The 19,651-nt window shown below is 52.0% G+C and overlaps 1 protein-coding gene across 7 annotated transcripts in view; it reads right to left on the bottom strand.

Moving 5' to 3' along the window:
- Nucleotides 1-13,744, bottom strand: part of SCN4A (sodium voltage-gated channel alpha subunit 4) — a 44,204-nt gene extending 30,460 nt beyond the window's left edge. Inside the window, exons 1-3 of one of the 7 annotated variants that reach the window (XM_049113972.1) lie at nt 13,649-13,738; nt 9,911-10,092; nt 3,125-3,234 (exon numbers count right to left, since the gene is read on the bottom strand). The gene's annotated coding sequence lies outside the window, so the exon portion shown is untranslated. Of the gene's footprint in view, nt 1-3,124; nt 3,235-7,226; nt 7,285-9,910; nt 10,093-12,847; nt 13,130-13,648 lie in introns of those variants that run through there. The other 6 variants (XM_049113976.1, XM_049113974.1, XM_049113977.1 and 3 more) reach the window with 6 other exon arrangements.
- Between the last annotated feature and the right edge of the window lie 5,907 nt (nt 13,745-19,651).

Raw genomic sequence — 19,651 nt, 5'->3', positions numbered from 1 at the left:
AATAAAATCATCTTTTTGCATCAAAGGCGTCTCAAGAATTCTTTCGTGGCCGTCGGCTTGGAAACCTAACGTCTTTTCCTACATCAGAGGGCAGCCTGTCTCATCGGGCGCAGATGCCTGGTGGTGCCCCTGCCCCAGCCAGCACAGCACTTCCCTGCGGCTTGGTCAACAGGTGGGGAGGGCGGCCCAGGGAGAGGCCAGAGCCATTGGGCAGAGCCGGCCACGCCCCCGAGCCTGGCCGCCCAGCTGCTCCCTACCATCACCCAGGGAGTCGTGTTTCCACGGGGATGACTCTGCTCATCCCTGCTGACCCTCAGCTGCTCCTCGGCCCCATCGTGTGGGTGGGAGTGCAAGCGTGCGAGCACACACATGTACACACGCGCACACACCCATCGGTTGTACCCTGTCACTGGCCACACGCCTTCCCGCCTTCATCCCATCACCGGCCCCGCGGTCACACCCACACAGAAGACACTGACCTGCCACATGGCCTGGGAGAGACCCCATGGCAGCTGGGCACCCTCCCAGTTCACAGGCCTCGCCTGGCAACAATCCTCTGGCCTGACGCTGCCCACTCTGCCCTTCATGGGGGCCCAAGTGGGACGACAGAGAACCAGAGACTGTCTGGCTCCACCCAGTGCTCGTGGAAGCTACACTCACTGGAGTCCCTAGAGGCCCCCCAGCACCCACACCCAGCGGTTTCTTTCCAGCTGGCCCTCCTGCCCCCCCCTCAGGACCTCATACTGCCACTGCCTTGCTGCTGCTGCTGCTTTTTCTTTTAGAGAAAGAGAAAAAGAGAGAGCAGGGGGAGGAGAAGAGGGAGAGAGAGATAATCTTTTTTTAAGCATTGTTTTTTTGTTTTAAATAAAAGTCCCACTTCCTCAAAGGCCCCCCCGACCAGGGAAGTCACAGCTCCCTTTGTGCAGCAGAGCCTTCAAAGCTCTAAGGTCAACGGTAATTCATGCCCTGCCTGTGTGATTGTAGTATCCGTCTCCCCAACCAGCCTCCTCACAGCCTGGGGTTTGAGGTCACCAAATCTGGTGCCTGGCACACTGGCATAGGTCTGTTTAAAGACTGCTGCCTGATCCCTGTCTCTCTTCTCTCCCCTGGGCTCTCCCCTGGGCTTTGGACCCATAGACAGCACAGCCAGCCTGGTGATCCTCAGCCCCAGGCAGACTCCTCATCGATCCCTTCAAAATCCGCACTTGATGCACTTGATTGTCAATTCATCTGTTGCCCTCTTCAGAGGAATGTGTGAAGCCCTGAAGCCACTTCACATCTGGATGTCTTATTATATGAGGGGGAAATGCCCTCCCTGGCAAGGCAGGTTGAGGCATGGTTTTGGTTGGTGATTTACCTGGTCCATTCCCAGGTCTGGCACCCACAAGGCTCTCCATACTCCTTCATCACCCCTCTCGTACTTTGTCCAGATGCCCCCCATCTGCTTCCCTCCTTCCCACTGGGCTCCCCTGTAATCCACCATCCACATTTCTAAAATCACAAATCTCAGCAAACCTGCCTATACCTTCAGTGGCTTCTTACTGTTTCATGTCCACACCCCTCCTCCCTAGCTCTCCAGGTTCACCACCATCCAGTCGCTATCTTGCCACCCTCCCCTGCCCCACATGCACCCATCCTCTGGCTACTACCTCCATCCTCACAAATGGGCCAACCTGTTTTACAAACACCTCCAGGCCTTTGCTTATGGAGCCCCTCCTTTTTGTCACCCCAGAGAACTTTAATTTGTCTTTCTAGACTCAACCTACACAAGAACCAGTGCCTCTAGGAAGCCCTCCTTGGGCACCCTGGCTGAGTGGATTTCTCCTTTGTACCACCAAGTTGCCTGATGCTGAACAAAAGATTTTTTTTTTTTAAAGATTTTAAGTAATCTTGAACTCACAACTCTAAGATCAAAAGTTGCACGCTCTACTGACTGAGCCAGCCATGTGCTCCATAAAACGTTATTGAATGAATGAATGAATTAGAGAAATGCTCTACCTTTGCCCCTTTCTCCTGTTGCACACTCTGAATCTAAATCATGACCAGATATTGCCTCACCTCTGATATTTGCCCCCCACTTCCTACTTCTCAGGTCATAGTCAAGTGCTTGTTGCTGTGATCCTTGGGATTCTCCTGGCCTTAACCCCTTTCCCTGCATTTTTTCCTCTCCAACAGAACCTTCTGACTTGCCTAGCTCAACTATAACAACCATCATCAATCATAATCCCTCCTCGAAAATACTCTCAACTCTGGCCTTCTCTCTCCTTCCATCCCCTTCATCTGGGGAAACCCCTGCCCACCTGTCCCAGCTCTGCTGTTCCTGGGTCAGCCCATACATGGCCAGGTGTTACAGGGGCAAAAGCTGGGCCTGGCTGGGTTCACAGTTGATTTCTTGGTTACAAATGGTATGTTTGCCCTCACTTCTGCCCTGGGAGAGCAGGTTTCTCTGGAGGCCTCACTTTTCCACTTTGAGAAAACCATCCCACAACCTCCCCACATTCCTCCCCTTGATGCTCCCAGCTGGTGACTTTGCCTCGGCCTTCAATGAGAACATAGCATCGCACACCATTTAACTGACAGAAACATCTTTGCTGCCCTCTGCCTCCATCATCTTGCTAAAACAGAAGAGGAATCGCCAAAGGCCAGGCCGTCCACATGGGCTCAGCCCTGACCCCTCTTGCCTTCCCAAGGACCTCACTCTCTAGTTATCTTCTCTCTACCACCATCAACTTCCTGTCTATGACCAGGCTCTCCCATCTTAAAAATAATGGCAGTGATGACAGAAACCACCCTCCTGGCCTCATACCTCCCTTCATCTATTGCCTTATTTTTCTGTTTCCCTTCATGGAGAAACTTCTTAGAAAGTGTCTACACCAGCTGTCTTTACTTCCTTACCTTTTGTTCACTCCAGCCCATTCCAACCTGGCTTCCATTCCCCCCACTCAACCTAAATGGCTTTTGTCAAATCACTAGCACCCCTCTGCTGCCAAGTCTGCTGACCACGTTTCTGTCTTCACCTCCCTCAACCTCTGAGAAGCATTCAACCCAGTTGGCTGCAGCCCCCTTCTGGAAAGGCTCTTTTTGCTTAGCCTTCGTGAGAGTACATCCATGGTTTTCCTCCTACCTCTTTGGCTGCTTTCTTCTTCTCAATCTCTTTGCTTGTTCCTCTTTCTCTCCCCAGTCTCTAAAGTTTCTCAGGGCTCAATCTGGATCTGGATGGCATCATTCCTAGGACTGTAAAGAGTTTTGCAAGAATATTGTAACATCTCCTTTGAACTCCAGGCTGATCCATTCCATGTGGATGATTAAGAAGTATGCCAAGCTATAGTATTTTGGATGAAGCATTTGCTCTCTTCAATTGCCCTAATCCACAGTCTTCCTCAACCCAGAAAATATCCATCCATTCATCTGTGTGCTTTAGTCAGATATTGGGGTGCCCCTTTGAATGCTCATTTTCCCCTCATCTACATCCAGCCCATCCAAAGTTCCATTAATACCATATCCAAAATATATGCGACCTCTACCTTTTCCCCCTGGACCATATTACAATAATCTCTTGTAATAGCCTATTTCCTGCTAACTGCTTTTGCCCCTGCCTCCTGCAAATCAGTTCCATACAGCAGCCAGTGATCTTTTAAAAACAAGAAATTGATCATATTATTTCACCTGCTTAAATTTCTCTAGCAGTTTCCTGTTGTGCTTAGAACAAAACCTAAATACCTCATGGTGACCTACAAGGCCCAAGTGATCTACTCCCTCTCCACCCTTGTCTCCTGATTCCTCCCTGCTCCCTCTGCCCCAGTCCCACTGGCCTCTTTCCAGCTGCTGGACCACTGGGCTCATGCCTGCCTTTGGCCTTCACCTAGCTCTATGCTCCCCTCCCTCTTCACATGGCTTTACCATCTCACCCCCCTGTCTAGGCTCAAATGTCTCTTCTCTCTCTTTTTTTTTTTAAGATTTTATTTATTTATTTATGTATGTATGTATGTATTTATTTATTTATTTATTTGAGACACACACAGAGAGAGAGGCAGAGACACAGGCAGAGGGAGAAGCAGGCTCCATGCAAGGAACCCGATGTGGGACTTGATCCTGGGTCTCCAGGATCAGGCCCTGGGCTGAAGGCGGCGCTAAACCCCTGAGCCACCCGGGCTGCCCTCAAATGCCTCTTCTCCAAGTGACTTTCTCCTTCTCTACTCTTCACAGTCCCCTGTGTTTTCCTAGACATCATGTGTCATAGTTGGTGATTACTTAAGCGAGTAATTTGCCTAATTTGTTTGTCTGTCTCCTCCACTAGACTGAAATGCCAAAAGGGCAGAGCTGGTCACCATAGCCAGTCCCAGGACTGGGCACACAGTAGGCACTCAATACATGTTTGCTGAAAGAATGAAAGGATGAAAATTTGGGTACAGATCTTTCCAAAAATAAAATGGATTCTGATACATTTCATTCATCCAACCAACCATCCATCCATCCGTCCATCCATCCATCCACATCCATTCATCCATCCTGTTCATAAGCCAGAAGCTGAGCTAGCTCTGAATAGGACACAATGATGCACCAATTGGGCATCCTACTCTCTGAGAGCTGGTAATTGGGGGAAGGTGGCTATGGGCACACATAACTATGACATGAGGAGAAAGTGATGCTTGCCCTAAGGAGGGGAGCTCATTGTGCTATGGGAGTTCAGATGGATGATGGCTACTTCCAGGTCAGGGAAGGAAAGATGTGGCTTTTCCGTTGGGCCTCAAAGGATGCTTAAGTTATAAACACAGAGAAATGGGTGGGAAGAACACTCCAGGGAGGGGCAGTGGCCAGAGCAAAGACAGAGGCAGGACATAGGGAGCTACATTTGTGTCAGTCTTTGTGGAGACAGAGTCTATTCAGGGATTTGGGGAGGGTGGGGTGGGCAGCTGGCCATAGCCTGGACTGGCAGGCCTGGGAGTCTGGACTTCACCCTGCAGCCTTGGAGAGCCCCTCACAGGGGCAGGGGTTAGCTGGCATGTTTCTGTCTTCTGTCCATCCTCTCAATGTGTCTAGAATAGACAGGACAGCTATACTGTTTGCAGTGGACACCTATGGAGGAATGAAAAGTTATCTGGGATGTGTGCACCGTGGCTTCCTGGCAGGGAAAGCACAACAATGCTCTGTGTCATGGGTTAGGTGTCATGCTGGCACATCTCCATGTGGCTCTTCCAGCTACAGCCTGGAGTAAAGGGGGCCAGTGTGACAGTTTGAACCTTCCTTCCACCAGCCAGAGATCAGACTGGCCTCCACCCCAGTCTGTTCTAGAGATGTGGCAGCTGAGGGCCTGCAGGGGGCTCTAGGCAATCTCTTCCCACTGAATTTAAGAATGTTGGAGTTGCAAGAACTCAAGAGATCAAAGGAGTCCATCTCTGTCATTTCACAGATGCAAAACCTGAAGCCCAGAGAGGAGCAGCAACAGCTCCCAGATCATACATTTATTCATTCAACAAACATTTCTTGAGCACCTGCTCTATGCCGGACTCTGCTCTAGGAGCCACGATACAGCAGTGGCAACTCCCTGTCCTCACTGAGCTTGCATTCCAGAGGGAGGAGGCAGATAAAAAATAGGGAAGCAAATAAGATAATTTTAGAGAGTGATAAATGAGAGGGCACGCCAAGAATAAAACCCAGCTCCCTGAGCTCCAGGGCCAGAGCCCATTTAGTAAGTGAGAAGCCCCAGCGGAACCTGCATTGAAACGGAAGTTTTGGCGGAAGTGGTGAGTAAAGTCAGGCCATCTTGGGGGCCTGGAGGTAGTGAGTAGACAGGGATGAGTGTGGGGGAAGAAGGGCCAGGAGTTGGGGAGCCAAGCTGGGGCCAGCTGTCCATAGGCAGGGAGCCGAGAATAAGGACGCTGGAGGGCGAGGCGGCTTCTCTCTGGAGCAGGTCCAGCCCAGCATTGTCTTTCTCAGTGGAGCTGCCAGATTGGAACACCCAATTCCAGACGTAGTCTGACCACAGAGAGAGGCCTTTTCTCCCTCGCCTAGACACCCTTTGTAGTCATTCATCCCAAGATGGCACACACTTTTTCAGCAGCCTACTCATAATGTGAAATTTGCAATCACTCTTGGATCTTTCCCTCATGAGCTAAGGTCAAATTAGATCTTCCCCATCATATATATTGTGCAATTGATTTTACTCTTCTAAATCCAGGTGGATCCCAAACAAAATATTAGAAAATCAAATTTAACAGTGTATAAAAAGAAAGTGGGATTTATCCCAAGTGTGGAAGACAGGTTCAACATTAGAAAATCAGGTAATGTAATCCATCAGGGGCATTTGGGTGGCTCAGTGGTTGAGCATCTGCCTCTGGCTAAGGTCGTGATCCTGGGGTCCTGGAATTGAGTCCCGCATCAGGCTCCCCACAAGGAGTCTGTTTCTCCTTCTGCCTATGTCTCTGCCTCTTTCTCTGTGTCTCTCATGAATAAATAAGTAAAATCTTAAAAGAAAAAAAAAAGAAAATCAGTTAATGTAATCCATCACATCAATAGGTTAAAGAAGAAAAATCATATAATCATATCGAGAGTTGCAGGAAAGGAATTTGACAAAACCCAATACCCATTCACGGTAAAACAACAACAGCTCAGTAAACTAGGAATAGTAGAGCGTCTCTTCAGCCTGAAAAGAACATTTACAAAAAACCTACAGCTAACATAATACTTAATGATGAGAAACTAGAAGCTTTCCACTAAGATCAGAAACACGGCAAGGATGTTGCCACTTACCACTCCTTTCCAAAATCATATTGGAAGTCCTGGCTAATGCAATAAGACAAGAAAAGGAAATAAAAGGCATACTGACTTGAAAGGAAGAAATAAAACTGTCTTTGTTCACAGATGACATGATTGTCTATGTGCAAAATCCAAAAGAATTGACAAAACCCCCTGAAACTAATAATGGTTTCAGAATGCAAGGTTAGTATAAATCTAGGTATAGGACTTTATGTTTTACAAGTTCCTCTTGTTCGTTGGACCTCTTCACTTCTAGTCTTTGTGAAAGCCTAGATCTTGATTTTTTTCCTCTCAGTTCAGCACCCTCACAGCTGGGTGTCTGTGAGTCTGACTGTCCCAAATTATTGGCCAAACATGGCTCAGGATAGACATCACCACCACCATCCCTCTACCACCATATGCTTCTAGAATTTTCTCTCCTAAGAAACTTACACTTTCAAATACAATCCTTCAAACAACCAGAAACCCACCTAATGGTACTGCATTGGCCTGAAATCCTCCAAGAAGTATCAGCCATGCTGTAGCAGCCTGAGATATAAAAGCTACTGTGAGAAACTCTTCTGGAAGAGAATGGATGTGACTTGCCCCTCACAGCCTTCCCTGTTCACTCTAGGGCACATTCCTTTGGTCACAGGGATGGCAGGTAGCTTACTGGCCTTGCTCAGGCCCCAATCATCATGTCTCTTGCCAACCAAGCATGCCGTCTATCTACAGCAGAGCTGCATTCCAGGGTCAGGCTGCTTTGTTTCTCCGTGGATTGGAAGCAAGATTATTTCAGAGCCCCATGTGGCCAGGGGAGAAGCTTTAAGCAGAGGGGGCTCAGACTCAGAACTTTCTAGGACACTGAAAGAGATCAAACTTTTTCTATCCTGGCCAAAGACAGCACTGGGCATCCGGGTGGCCTACTTCCCAAATTCCTGCATTTCCATCGTGGCCCAGTTCCAAGAATGCAAAATGAATCCCCGTGCCCCCTGGTTATAAATCTTAAGTCATGGCTTTTTCTCAGGTGGAGAAGTTTGGGGATAGGGATGGGAAAGGGGGTAGCTGTGTTGTTTCTCTGCCAGCACTTAGGGCTGCAGTGTTGGCAGGCCAGAGCCTTGGAGGAAGTCACCCCAGATGCCCTCCCCTCCTGATCTAACACTCTGCAGAGGAAATCTGCTCCAAGAGGTCTTGGAGGGAGGCCTGGAGCTGGGAGTGAAAACCTCCGGACACTCAGGAGCCCCAAGAGTTCCGGAAACAATCAGGGTCACATGAGGGGTGCTCCTGGGCAAGGGGTGGGCTAATGGTGATGGCACTTTCCATGTGGGGCTCACTGGGCCAAAATATGCTTCCCCCTTTTTCAGGCACCTGATTCAACCAACCTAATAAGGTATCCTCTGCCCGGGGTAAGAATGATAGTGGTGACCACATTTATTTTGTACTTACTGTATGCCAAGTTTGTTTTCTTGTTCAGGATATGTCAGCAGCCCCTCCCCCCACAATCTGATCCATTCTCTGCCAATTCCCGGTGGCTCTCAAAAAACATCATTTAGTTTTCCCTAAGCTGCCTCCTCTTCTCAAACCTGACTCTTTTCCTTAATCCAGAGTGTTTCGGTTTGGCTTGGGGCCCAATGAAATAAAAAACCCACAAATGAGAAATAAATCCTCAAATGGGCTGTGTTTGGGTTTTGCGAATTGTGCCCCCTTCTTCCTAAGCCCGCCCAGCTCATCTGTTGGCGGCCCTGGAAGCCTTTTCTCCCTTGAAGCAAAGACCCAGGAGCAGCTTTCCCCTTCCAAGACTGAGCCTCAAATCAAAAGAATTCTTCTTAAGATGTAGAATTCCAACCCCCATCAGGATGGAGAAGAGTCTATTAGGAGTGGGGGAGGCTGGTTCCTCTGACCCCCAAATCTCAGCACCTTCACCCAGAGCGCTGATATGCACAGGCCCTCAAGGTGAAGGCTTAAGAATTATTTCTGGAAGAAAAGCAGTCGTGGATATGTTCATTTGGTGCTTACTGAGTGCCTGGCGCTGTCCCAGGCTCAGTTTCCCAGTTGACAAGTGGCAGAGGCAGTATTTGAACACAGTTCTCTAACACAAATCCTCGTGTCTGCTATTTCAAACACTGCCTCCCCCAGCCCTCTGGGGGACTGGGCAGCCTGACTCTCACTGCCCTCTTCAAAGGGCAGACCAGGTCCTTGGACAAAGCTCCTAAAATGCACCAGCTGAGGTGGGCGTCTGGCAGGCCTTGGTGGGACTAGACTCAGGCCTCCTGGGGCTGTGTGTTGAGAATCATGGGATTGAAGACTACAAATCAACAGCTTGGTAAAGAGACTTTCTAGTGATATGAGTTTCTTTTATACAAGGTCGACCCTCATGTACCCCCTAATGCCCTCTGCAGCCCACTTGTACACACACACACACACACACATTGCTTCTATGAGTCATTTCCCAGCTGCTCCAAAGGGTGGGGAGGCTAATTAGTTCCACCCAGGCCTGGGGCTTCCTGCCCTCTGCTAGCTCAGCTTTTTCTAAGGAGCCCCCAAGCAATACCACTGGGGTTCTACGGATGTCTTCACTCAAACTTGTGCATGCACACCCTCTCCCGTACACATCTGGGCCCACCTCACCCACCTTTGGGCAGATCCACCCCCTGCACACAGGGCTGCTTCCCCTGCCCTGCCTGTTCCTATCCACAGTATACTCCAGGAGATGCCTGCCTTTGTTCTCCTGTCTCTGCCCCACAGCCTCACCTTTCCCAGACCATGGCAGACAGGCTTTTTTCCTGCCATGAGTCCACCAAGAGGGCAACAGAAAGACTGTTCAAAACTGATCAGAGTCAACCTGGTTCGCCGTTCCCTCCATCAGACCCCAACCATCCAGGTAAGGTGAGCTTTGAGCCCTCCCCACTTGGGCCCCACACCCCTGCCAGGTCCGGGGAGTTGGGGATCATGGTTACCAGTGCCAGGGAGAGTGGCCCTCTTGCTGCTGGTGGAGCCCCAGCCTATTACGGGAAACCCACAAGGAAGGCTGGTGGACTGTTTCTGCCCCTTCAGCCAGCTTGGCCCTGCCACTACCTCTGAGAACTTCGCTCTACTCCAGAAACTGCTCCAGGCCACCAACTACCCTGGTAAAAGATCCTTCTCCCAAATTAAGGCCAATCAAGAACTTACAAACCTCAAAAAAGACCAGAGTTGGGACACCTGGGTGGCTCAGTGGTTAAGTGTCTGCCTTTGGCTCAGGTTGTGATCCCGAGGTCCTCGGATTGACCAGCGTCAGTCTCCCGGCAGGGAGCCTGCTTCTCCCTCTGCTTGTGTCTCTGCCTCTCTCTGTGTGTCTCATGAATAAATATATAACATCTTTAAAAAAAAAAGGGGGGGGGGGACCAGAGTCGGGAGCAGATCTTACTGAAATGGAAGCCAGAAGGATTCTAGGATTCTGCTTTGCTTTTGGTGTCACTGTCCTCACAGCAAAATTCATAAACTGCAGACCCTCACAGAAGGGAGTCTGTTATCCATCTTATAAAAGGATCCCCCTCACCTGAAGGAGACCAGATAGGAAAAAAATACATATACCCCCGCCCCCCCCGCCCAGCTATGCAGGGTGCCCAGAGCTGGATAAGGTCGTCCTGCTTCCTGCCAGGGGGACCCAATGTTTGTAGCTCCTTTCTTTCCTATTGCCTCCTCTTCCCCCACAAGAGGAGACACTGATTTCAGAGTCACAGCCTGGTGAAAGCCACGATAATTAACTACTAGTTAACACTTATGTAGAGCTGACTACTTGCCAAGCATTGTTCTGGGCACCTCAAATTCATGAGCTCTTTAAATCCTCACCATGATCCTACTATTATCACTTCATTTGACAGAGAAGGAAACTGAGGAACAGAGAGGGCAAGTCACTTGCCAGAGGTGGTTTATGTAGCAGACTGGGGCTGGGTACCGGGCCGTTGGGGCTCTCAAAAGAGCCCCTGGCACTTAAGCACTAAGCTTTATCACCACCCAAGTCTAAATGAACCACGTCCTTCTAGCACCTATCTGTTGGCGTGGTGGGGTCAGAGGGGGGCGCTTGCAGGGGCACCTGGCTTCACAAACCCCCCAAGCAGAGTGGGGTCTGGTGACCACTGTGGTTTTATATTTTCCATTTATGCTAGGGTTCCTGGCAGAGGGCAGCAGGGCCTGAGGGGTGGCTTGCCCTTCGAGGGGCACAACTCCCTGCCTCCACCCCCCACCCTGGTCTGTTCCTTGAACCTCGCTGGCTCCTCCTGCTGCCCCATCCCCCCAACGATGGCTGTTGACTGAAAACCTCAGGGAATAAAAATAGCTGTTGCTGATGAGGCAGAAAAGGGGCCAGAGCACATGAAAGGCCTGGGGTAGGGGTGGTGGGGGTAGAGGGAACCCTGGCTTCCCCCAGCTCCTGGAGCACCTCTTGAAGGAGCCCCTGGGAACCATGACCTGTCTCTGCCACTGCCGAGCTGGGGACCCCTGCAGGAGGCCTGGCACCTGCAGCCAGCCCTAGGGCTGCCTGCTGGAACCCCCACCCCCCCTCCAAGTCTCAGGGACGAGCTCTGCCCCCCATGCAGCCCCGTACCAGCATCAGTGCCCCTCACCAGCTGTGTGCCGCGGGCAAGTGGCAGGACCCTCAGAGCCTGAGCCCTCCCTTAAGGGGAGTCGAGGAACGGAAGGCTTGTAAAACCTGCACCCTGCTTGTTGACGTCCACCCTCCTTTGTCCCCTCCTCTCCCTACCTGCTCTTTGGGAACTCGGTCTCAGATTTTTCATCTCCCTTCAATGCATCTCTGTCCTATCACCTGGAGAGAGAGAGCGAGCCTTTCCACTTCTCTCTGCAAGGTCCACTCCCTTGTCTCCTCTCTGGCTACGCCTGGCCCTGGAGACTTCTCTCAACTCCATCCCCAGCTGGACTACCCCCGCCCCATCCTTGTCACTCTCTATACTTTTCTCTGTTCTGGTGGCCAGAGTTGCCTCTGGAGGCAGGGACCCTGTCAGGACCACTGCCCATCGTCTGGCAGGAGTTTTGTGCTTTCAGTATTGAACTCAGGGCTTCCCATGACCTGGCCTGGGGGTGGGACCCAGAAGGCCTGGTGAGGGAAAACAGTAGGCACGCCTTGGCACTCAGGCCAGCCTAGAGCTGGGAAGGTGATTCCAAGTCCTGAGCCCCACCTCAGGCAGGTTCCCAACCAGAAATGACAAGCAGAACCAGGCTAGGACAGGGTCACCTAGGAAGGACCCTTAATTATCTTCCCAAAACCTGACTAAAAAAATAAAAATCTCAGCCAGTCCCCTGAGAGTTGCCTGGGATGGAAACGGGAGAGGGCCTTTTGGGTTATGTCTGGGACCCTGCTTCGCCCACACAGGTCATGTGGCTCCAAATACTAGTGTGGTAACCACAACTGTCCACAACACTACCACATAGAAGGAGGCCACTAGCTGTGGGCAGGGGACTGGGGATGACCCTAGAAGAATCTGGAGGGTCCTGGGAGGACCAGTCTTCCACCTGTGTCCCCATCCCGCTGCCACCCCTGGGGGCTCCTTATCTCCGCTTAGGGCTCTGGGGGACAGTCACAGCCTTTGTCATAGACCAAGGACAACAATGCCCACCATTGGCTCTTCCCTGCCTCTCTGTCAACCCCTTCCCCTCTCCAGAATAGCCAGACCGGCGCCAAACTGTCTCCAGCTAGTCTCCTCAAGATGGCTCATCATAGAGGCTAACCTCAAAGGCCTTCAAGGCTTGTTTGGGCTCTGACCTTCCCAGGCTCCGGGGTGATTTGTTTCCACGCAGGGCCCCGCTGCAGGTGGTATGGGTGGGAGGGGGACATGTTTAGGATCCCCCTGGAGGGCCCCCTCCCCACCCTGGGGCATTGGGAGCCCTCATGGTGCCCAGGCCCTGTGCCCGAGCAGGGGGAGGGGCCGCCAGACATAGTCCTTAACCGTGTGGAGCGGGAAGGCGCTCAGGCCCGCTGTGCCATCCAGTGCCTCCTTGGAAAGCCTCAAAGCCCCCATCCCACCCTCAGGGCCCTCTACATGGGGATCCCCAATCTTTGAACAAATGCCCCCCTCTGGGAAGCAACACCACACTCCTCCCAAACCCCTCGTCCTACCTCTGCTCAGGCCTCTCGGCTTCTTCCACTAGCGGCTGCCCGCCCCCGCCGCCCGGTGGTGGTGGTGTTGGGGTGCCTGGCTCTCCCGGCGCTCTGCCCCGGGCCCCACTCCTGGCCCTGAGGCTCCTCCTGAATCCCCCCGAAGCCCCCTCAGTGCTGCGGCCCCATCTTCTTCCCCTCGGGCCAGGCTTTCTGCCTTCCCCACTTGCCCAGGAAAGGAGCCCAGCCTCGCCCCAGGCCTGCGGGAGCGGCAGGGGCGGTGGGCAGAGCCTGGGCGGTGCGGCCTGAGATGTGTCCTCCGCTGGCATCTGGAAGATTCCTGTTTCAGCAGAGCAAAGGAGCCGCCACCACCCCCCGCCCGGCCTCCCGCCGCTCTCCTCCCCCCACAGCCCTGCCTTCGGAGCCACCGTGAACAGCCTGAGCTGCCCGTGGGGACAGGCTGGGGACAGGCGTTTGGCTCCTGTGCTCTCCTCCCCTGAAGAAACTCAGCCCCGTCCGTCCCCGGGGTCACCGTGCCCGCCTGGAGCCGAGCGCAGCCGCCGCCGAGGGAGGGGGCCCGACCGGCCGAGGGCGGAGAGCGGCCCACCGAGGGCGGCCCAGGCCAGGCTCGGACCGCAGGGTCGGGGCGCGGGGAGCCGGGCGCGGGCCGTGGCAGAGCAGGGCCCGGGGCGGCCGGGAGGACGGCGGCACCCGGAGCCAAGCGGTGGCCTCCCTGAAGCCAGGCTGGGCCCGGGGCCAGGGCGCCCTGCTCCTCGGGGTGGCCTGCCCTCGGGGTGCGGCCGGGCGGGGTGCGGTACTCACTGCCGGCGGGAGCCGAGGGCTTGCGGCCGAGCCTGGAGCGCCGTGGCCCACCTCGGGCTGGGGCTGGGACTCCGGGGGACTTGGCCGGGGGGCGGGCGGCGGGGACAGCTGCTGCTGATGTCACAGGGTCATGAGTGAAACCTGAGGACCGGGCCAATCTTCAGGTGGGAGCCTGGGCCGCGCTGCCCGGCCGGGTGCGCCTGGGCTCAGCCGGGGACCGCCGGGGCTGGGGGCCCCTGGCACCCGCTGGCCCGCCTGCACGCGCACGCACACGCGCGCACACGCACACACGCGGGGGCACATGGACGAGCCCATCCCACCAGGTCCTCTCGCACCCTTGGGGAGCTCACACGGGCTCGTTCTACACGCCAGTCCCCTTTCACACTCATTCCCCAGAGCCCCCCGGGGCACACGCCAGCTCGCACACTCACACTCACACTCACACTTGCTCCGGTACACACTCATGGATGTGTCTCCCCACAAATGCCACACTCACACGTTCTCAGCTATACACATAAACCACCCTTCGTATGTTCACACAGACCTTCCAAGGTGCGTCACACCCGTTCCCACGCATGCTTATTGCTCACGCAAGCACGCTCCCACACTCACATCGGGCTCGTGCGGATACTTGTATTATTATACATGTATAGTCATATCTATTCTCCTGCCCAAGTGAACACAAATGCCACGTATCCCGGACGCTAGATTTCATCGCGTGTATGCCTGCGTGTACACACACCCATACCCACGGTCATGCTCACACATTCACGCATGTCCATTCATGTTACTTATGTCCATACCGTTGTCTGAGTCTCTGACCACGCCCCTGTTCACACGTACACAGGGCCACCTGTGTGTACCTGTGATCACTAGATTCTCATTAAGTGTGTGCCTATCTGTATACACACACACATAAACACACACCACCTACACACCCACACAACCATCAGCGGGACAGCACAGAAGTCTCAAACCTAATTTTTCTACCACCAGTCCCCTCGCCACCATCCCACTGGCTAGACATCTGTCTCTCTGAGCTCGGGGAAGGGAGGGTGGGTGGAGGGCCCGAAGAGGTTGGTTTAGCCCTCTGCGCCCCCCCACCCGCGGCCAGTCTGGGGCTGCGATGACCCCTGGTGGAGCTGTTGTGAAATGACCCACCTCCCAGCTGGCCCACTATGCTTTCCCCAGGCAGACAAGAGAACCCTCCCACTGAATCCGGAGTCTCTGCTCCCCAAAGCTCCCTACATTTCCCTCCCCAGTCTCCCATGTCCATCCCTGACACTGTCTTTTACTGGTAAGCCAGAGCTCCAGCTGAGCTGAGCCCAGGACAGAGTGGCCTTTGTTAAGGGACAGCGGGAGGCCTGGAGAGTGGTCACCCTCAGTCCTGCAGGTGGGATGGCATCTCTGCTCCCAGTGACTCTCTGTGGAGACAGCCTCAGTCTTGTCGAGCCCTTCCTTGGGGGCCAGGCCTGGCTGTGGTTTGAGAAGTTCCTGCTACCTGCACTGCCCACATCTCACTCCAGGTGACTCACATCACACCCTCAGAGGTGTGTCTTCCTAACCTACAGGTGTGAGCATTGGCATTCTCTGTGCCTGGTTCTTGTCCTGCTTTGCTCATTGACCTTTCTGACACACAATTTCCATGTAGTTTTATTGATGATGTGATCCAGGTGTCCGCGTGCCCCAGACTCTTCTTTGCAAGGATCCTCTTTATTTTTTTAAAGATTCTATTTATTTATTCACCAGAGACACACACAGAGAGGCAGACACATAGGCAGAGGGAGAAGCAGGCTCCCCATGGGGAGCCAGATGCGGAACTTGATCTCAGGACCCCAGGATCATGACCTGAGCCAAAGGCAGATGCTCAACCACTGAGCCCCCCAGGTACCCCAAGGATCCTCTTTTTTTAGTACTTAGAGGAAAAGCAAATGTTTTTTCTCTTCCTTCTTAATTTGTTTCCCCATAGCTGTTCCCTGGGCCCCCTGTCATCACTCATGGCCCTGCTGTGGCTCTAGTTTGCTTTGATGCTGGCTACTATCCCTTTGATACACACTACCCCCTGTCTGTGGGCACAGGAGGAGGGGTAGTAGGTAGGCAGCTGTCATTCCCATTTATGGCTCCAACCTTTTGGTCTCTACCTGCTGCCTAGACTTCTATGGGGTAAGAATTTCTTTAATGAGGGATTGAAGTAAGTGAAGGGAACTGTAACCTATGAGATGAGAGAGGGCCACTCAGTTGTCTAGGTTGTACACTGCGCAATTCTGGGCACTGTAATTTGTAATCACATTTGTAATCATTATAGATCCATGTGTTTAAGATGATAATTGTCTTTTTTTTTTAAGATGATAATTGTCTAACAGAAGGTAGCAAACTGTCTAGAGGACAGGGCTAATTTTTCTAATTTGCACAAGGTGTCATTTGGACTAGGAATAAGGCTGATTGGAAAACAGAAGCTGTATGTGAAATATGATTTTTTCCCACAGCCCAAGAGGAAGAGAATGCCTCCCTCTCTTGATGACAATATTTCTCCTTCCTTTGGGGAACTGCTCCAAATATGTCATTCTGGTGTGGCTGCTGATTACAACCCCCACCCCGGCCATAGAGATGGCCATGTCACCCGGGTCTGGCCAATCCTCCTGGCCACAGTGGTTGGTTCAGAAGCTGGCTATGTGGCACAAGTGGTGTCAATCATAGTCCTTCCTGGGCATATTTGTGTATCAATACAAAAGAAAGATAATCTCTCGGGATTCTCTAGGTTTGTCTAGAGTAACGGAAATAAGGCTGCAGGTGACTGAGGTGTGTTTCCCACGGAGTGGAAGAGCCTGTCTGTAGGATGAGGGAAGGAGAACACCACACACAGGTGGGGGAGATGAGAGAGGGACCTGAAGACACTGCTTGACCCCTGAGGCAGCAAACTGCATAGCGGCTCCATCACTGCACTTCCCTATCACATGAGCCCCAAAGCATCTGTTTTCCTTAGGCTAGTTTAGGGTGAGTTTCAGTTGCCCACAAAAGAATTCTGCAGAATAGAACCACCTTTCAGAAAATCCCACCTTGACTCACAGGAACTGGCCTGTTGTACTCTGTCCTGGCCTCTACCCCGCACCCCTCACCCCTACCTTGTACTATCAGTTTTTTTCTCTGAGCCATTCCATCAGGGAGACTTCCTGGGAGCTTCAGCAGGTGCTCCCCCATAGTTGGTGGTGCCCTGATTCCAGGGAGTCGAGGAGGGGAGGGGCTCTGGACTCTACCCCACAGCTCTACGGCAGCAGGCTGGGACCTTGAAACCGACTCCCACCACAGTGCACCCCACTGGTGCCATCTATGTTTTCTAGGTCCTCAAAGTATCACCAGGGAGCTGTCAGACCAAACCGCACACACATATACCAGCCTCACAAGGATAGCCATATTTGGAGAAAAAGCAGAGTCAGAGCCTCTGAACAGAAAAATGGAATTTCTCTACTATGGTATTGTCAAGGCCTTCCCCACATAACCAGTTAGTCATGCCACTAGAGCCTTCAGTTAGGGCCTCATTAGGGCCTGGGCCCAAGAAAAGGGCCTGTTGTAGGATCACCTGTGTCTACTCAGCACTTCCTCATCTGTACCAAAAAGAAACACTGAAATTCCCACCTGAGTTCTTAAAAAGACCCTCTTCTCCACGGTTCCATCTGAGACTGAGAGGAAGGAGCTCATTTTTCATGTTTTTTTAATGACTGCACAGTCTTCCTTTGAGTGAATTGCCTTCATTTACACAGCCATTCCTTTGTTAGAGGACACTGGGTGTGTTCAACTTTCAACCCTTAAAAACAGCACTGTGACGAACACATTTGAGTAGAAATCTCTTTCCATTTATTTATTCCCCGAACCAGATTTACCGAGGCAACAGGGAGGACTTTTGGTACATGTCGCTGTGGGATGCTAAGAAACAAACCAACCAACAAACAAAACCCATAAAACAACAACAACAACAAAAAAAACAAGATGCAAACAAGAGTCCTCATGGAGACAAAATGAAAGGAAATATGTGGAATGTCAACACCTCAAAGAAACTAATAGTGGGCCAGCCAAGTAGCCAGAAAGTCACCTCTTCCACCTCTTCCACTGCTGGACTGATGTTAGATCTTTTATAAGCAAAGGGGCTCTGGTAGATAAGCACATGCGGTTTTTCCATTCTCTTCAAATGGCAAAAGTTTCATTTCCTTTGACAAAGAACTCTACTTGCAGAAGCCAGATAGTTTCTACCTCAGCCCGGCCTTCCAAACTACATGTGGGGTTATCATGTGATCTTATATCTGAGGTGCTGAAGTAATCACAAATTCCTGTCTGTTTTCCACAGTGACCTCCAACGTGCTTCTTTTAGAGGGATGAGGGTGGTGGCCTCCCACTGGCCTCCCTGCCTCCAGCTTTGCCTCAGTTTAATCCATTGACCGTTATTTTCTCAGATGAATTTTCTTTTTCTTTTTAAAATTTATTTATTAATGAGAGACACACAGAGAGAGGCAGAGACATAGGCAGAGGAAGAAGCAGGCTCTCCGCAGGGAGCCTGATGCAGGACTTGATCCCAGAACCCCCAGATCATGACCTGAGCCAAAGGCAGAGACACTCAACCACTGAGCCACCAGGTGCCCTCCAGAGGAATTTACTTCAGTGTCTATTTTGGTATTTTACTTCACTGAATACAAATTTCTCATAGAGCTACTAGAATTGTTTTTTCCAGGAGTTTTCAGCAGTGTGGAGGCAGACACAGAAAAAATGGGAGGCCAGTCTTAGTTTGGATTCCCCCAAAAGCAGAGCCTGAGGCAAGGATCAGAGAGCAAATAGTTTATTTGGAAGGAGATCCCAGGAAGCCCTGTGAAGGAGTAGAGAAAAGACAGAGAAAGGAAAAACCCAGGAAATTGTGTATTCAATTGGTGAGTAGGTCATTACTGGGACAACTGGGACACACATGGGACTGTTGAGAGACTTTGGGGAGGGTTCTCCCAGAGTTGGCCCACTGAGGCCAGCAGGCTCTACCATCAACGGCTGTCCTGTAATGCGTCAGGGTTGCTTCTGGGATGACTTCTGGCCTGCCTTACCTGTGGCCAGAAGATGTCCCCAGATGGAGACACTGTGAGCGCAGGAACCAACTGTATACCATGGGGAGGATACATCCCCATCACACTAATTCTGGTTGACATGCACAAAGATGTGAGCAACAAGATGAATCTTCCTAAAAGATGGCTGTGCACCCATCACCCCTCTATTTCTCTCCTGCTCAGGACTTACCCAGAGCTCTCCATCACCCACATGGCACAACCTAAATTCCATGACCTGGGTCGGCCTGGGCTGCTGGAACTTCTCTCCGCCCAGATCCTCCACTACAATCAGACGGTGTGACCACTGGATCATTAGGGCACGATCCGTTCCTGCACCTGTGCCTTTGCTCAGGCTGGGGCACAGCCTGGGCTGCCCTCTCTCTCTCTCTCTCTCACACACTGCTTTGGCCCCATTCCCAAGGTCCTCCGCTTCAGAACTATCCCTCAGTGATCAATTCCTCTCTTTTTATGACCCCTTCTTCTAGGCCTCACCCACAGGGGACTTTGCACTGCCTTGTATTTTTGCTCTTTTCCCATGGTACTTTTTCACTTCCCAACAGTGCTGGGACCAGCAAGAATACACCTCTGTGTCTCCAGTGTTCAGGTTGCCTTGTGCACACAGGCACCTCCTTGGTCAAAGTTTTGCTGATGGGAAACACAAAGTTTGGCTTCTCCCTTCTCACTGCAATGAAGGTGCAGCTGGAAAAGGGGACCTCTGTGCCCTTTGGTCTTTGTAGTTCTAGACAGCAGGACTGCCAGGAAGAGGAGTTGAACAGAAGTAGAGGGTGGGGGAAGGGCAACTCCTGGGGTGCTAATCCCAGCTTCCTGTCTGGATTTTCCTTGACTGCTGCTCAGGGCCTATCTTAGGATGGTCACAGCTGCCGAAATAGATCTCTCCCCTCACCTGTTCTGAAGCAAAGAAGAC

The sequence above is a fragment of the Canis lupus genome, chromosome 9, assembly GCF_003254725.2.
Source record: "Canis lupus dingo isolate Sandy chromosome 9, ASM325472v2, whole genome shotgun sequence".
NCBI lineage: Eukaryota > Metazoa > Chordata > Mammalia > Carnivora > Canidae > Canis > Canis lupus.
This window is presented reverse-complemented; position numbering and strand designations above follow the sequence as displayed.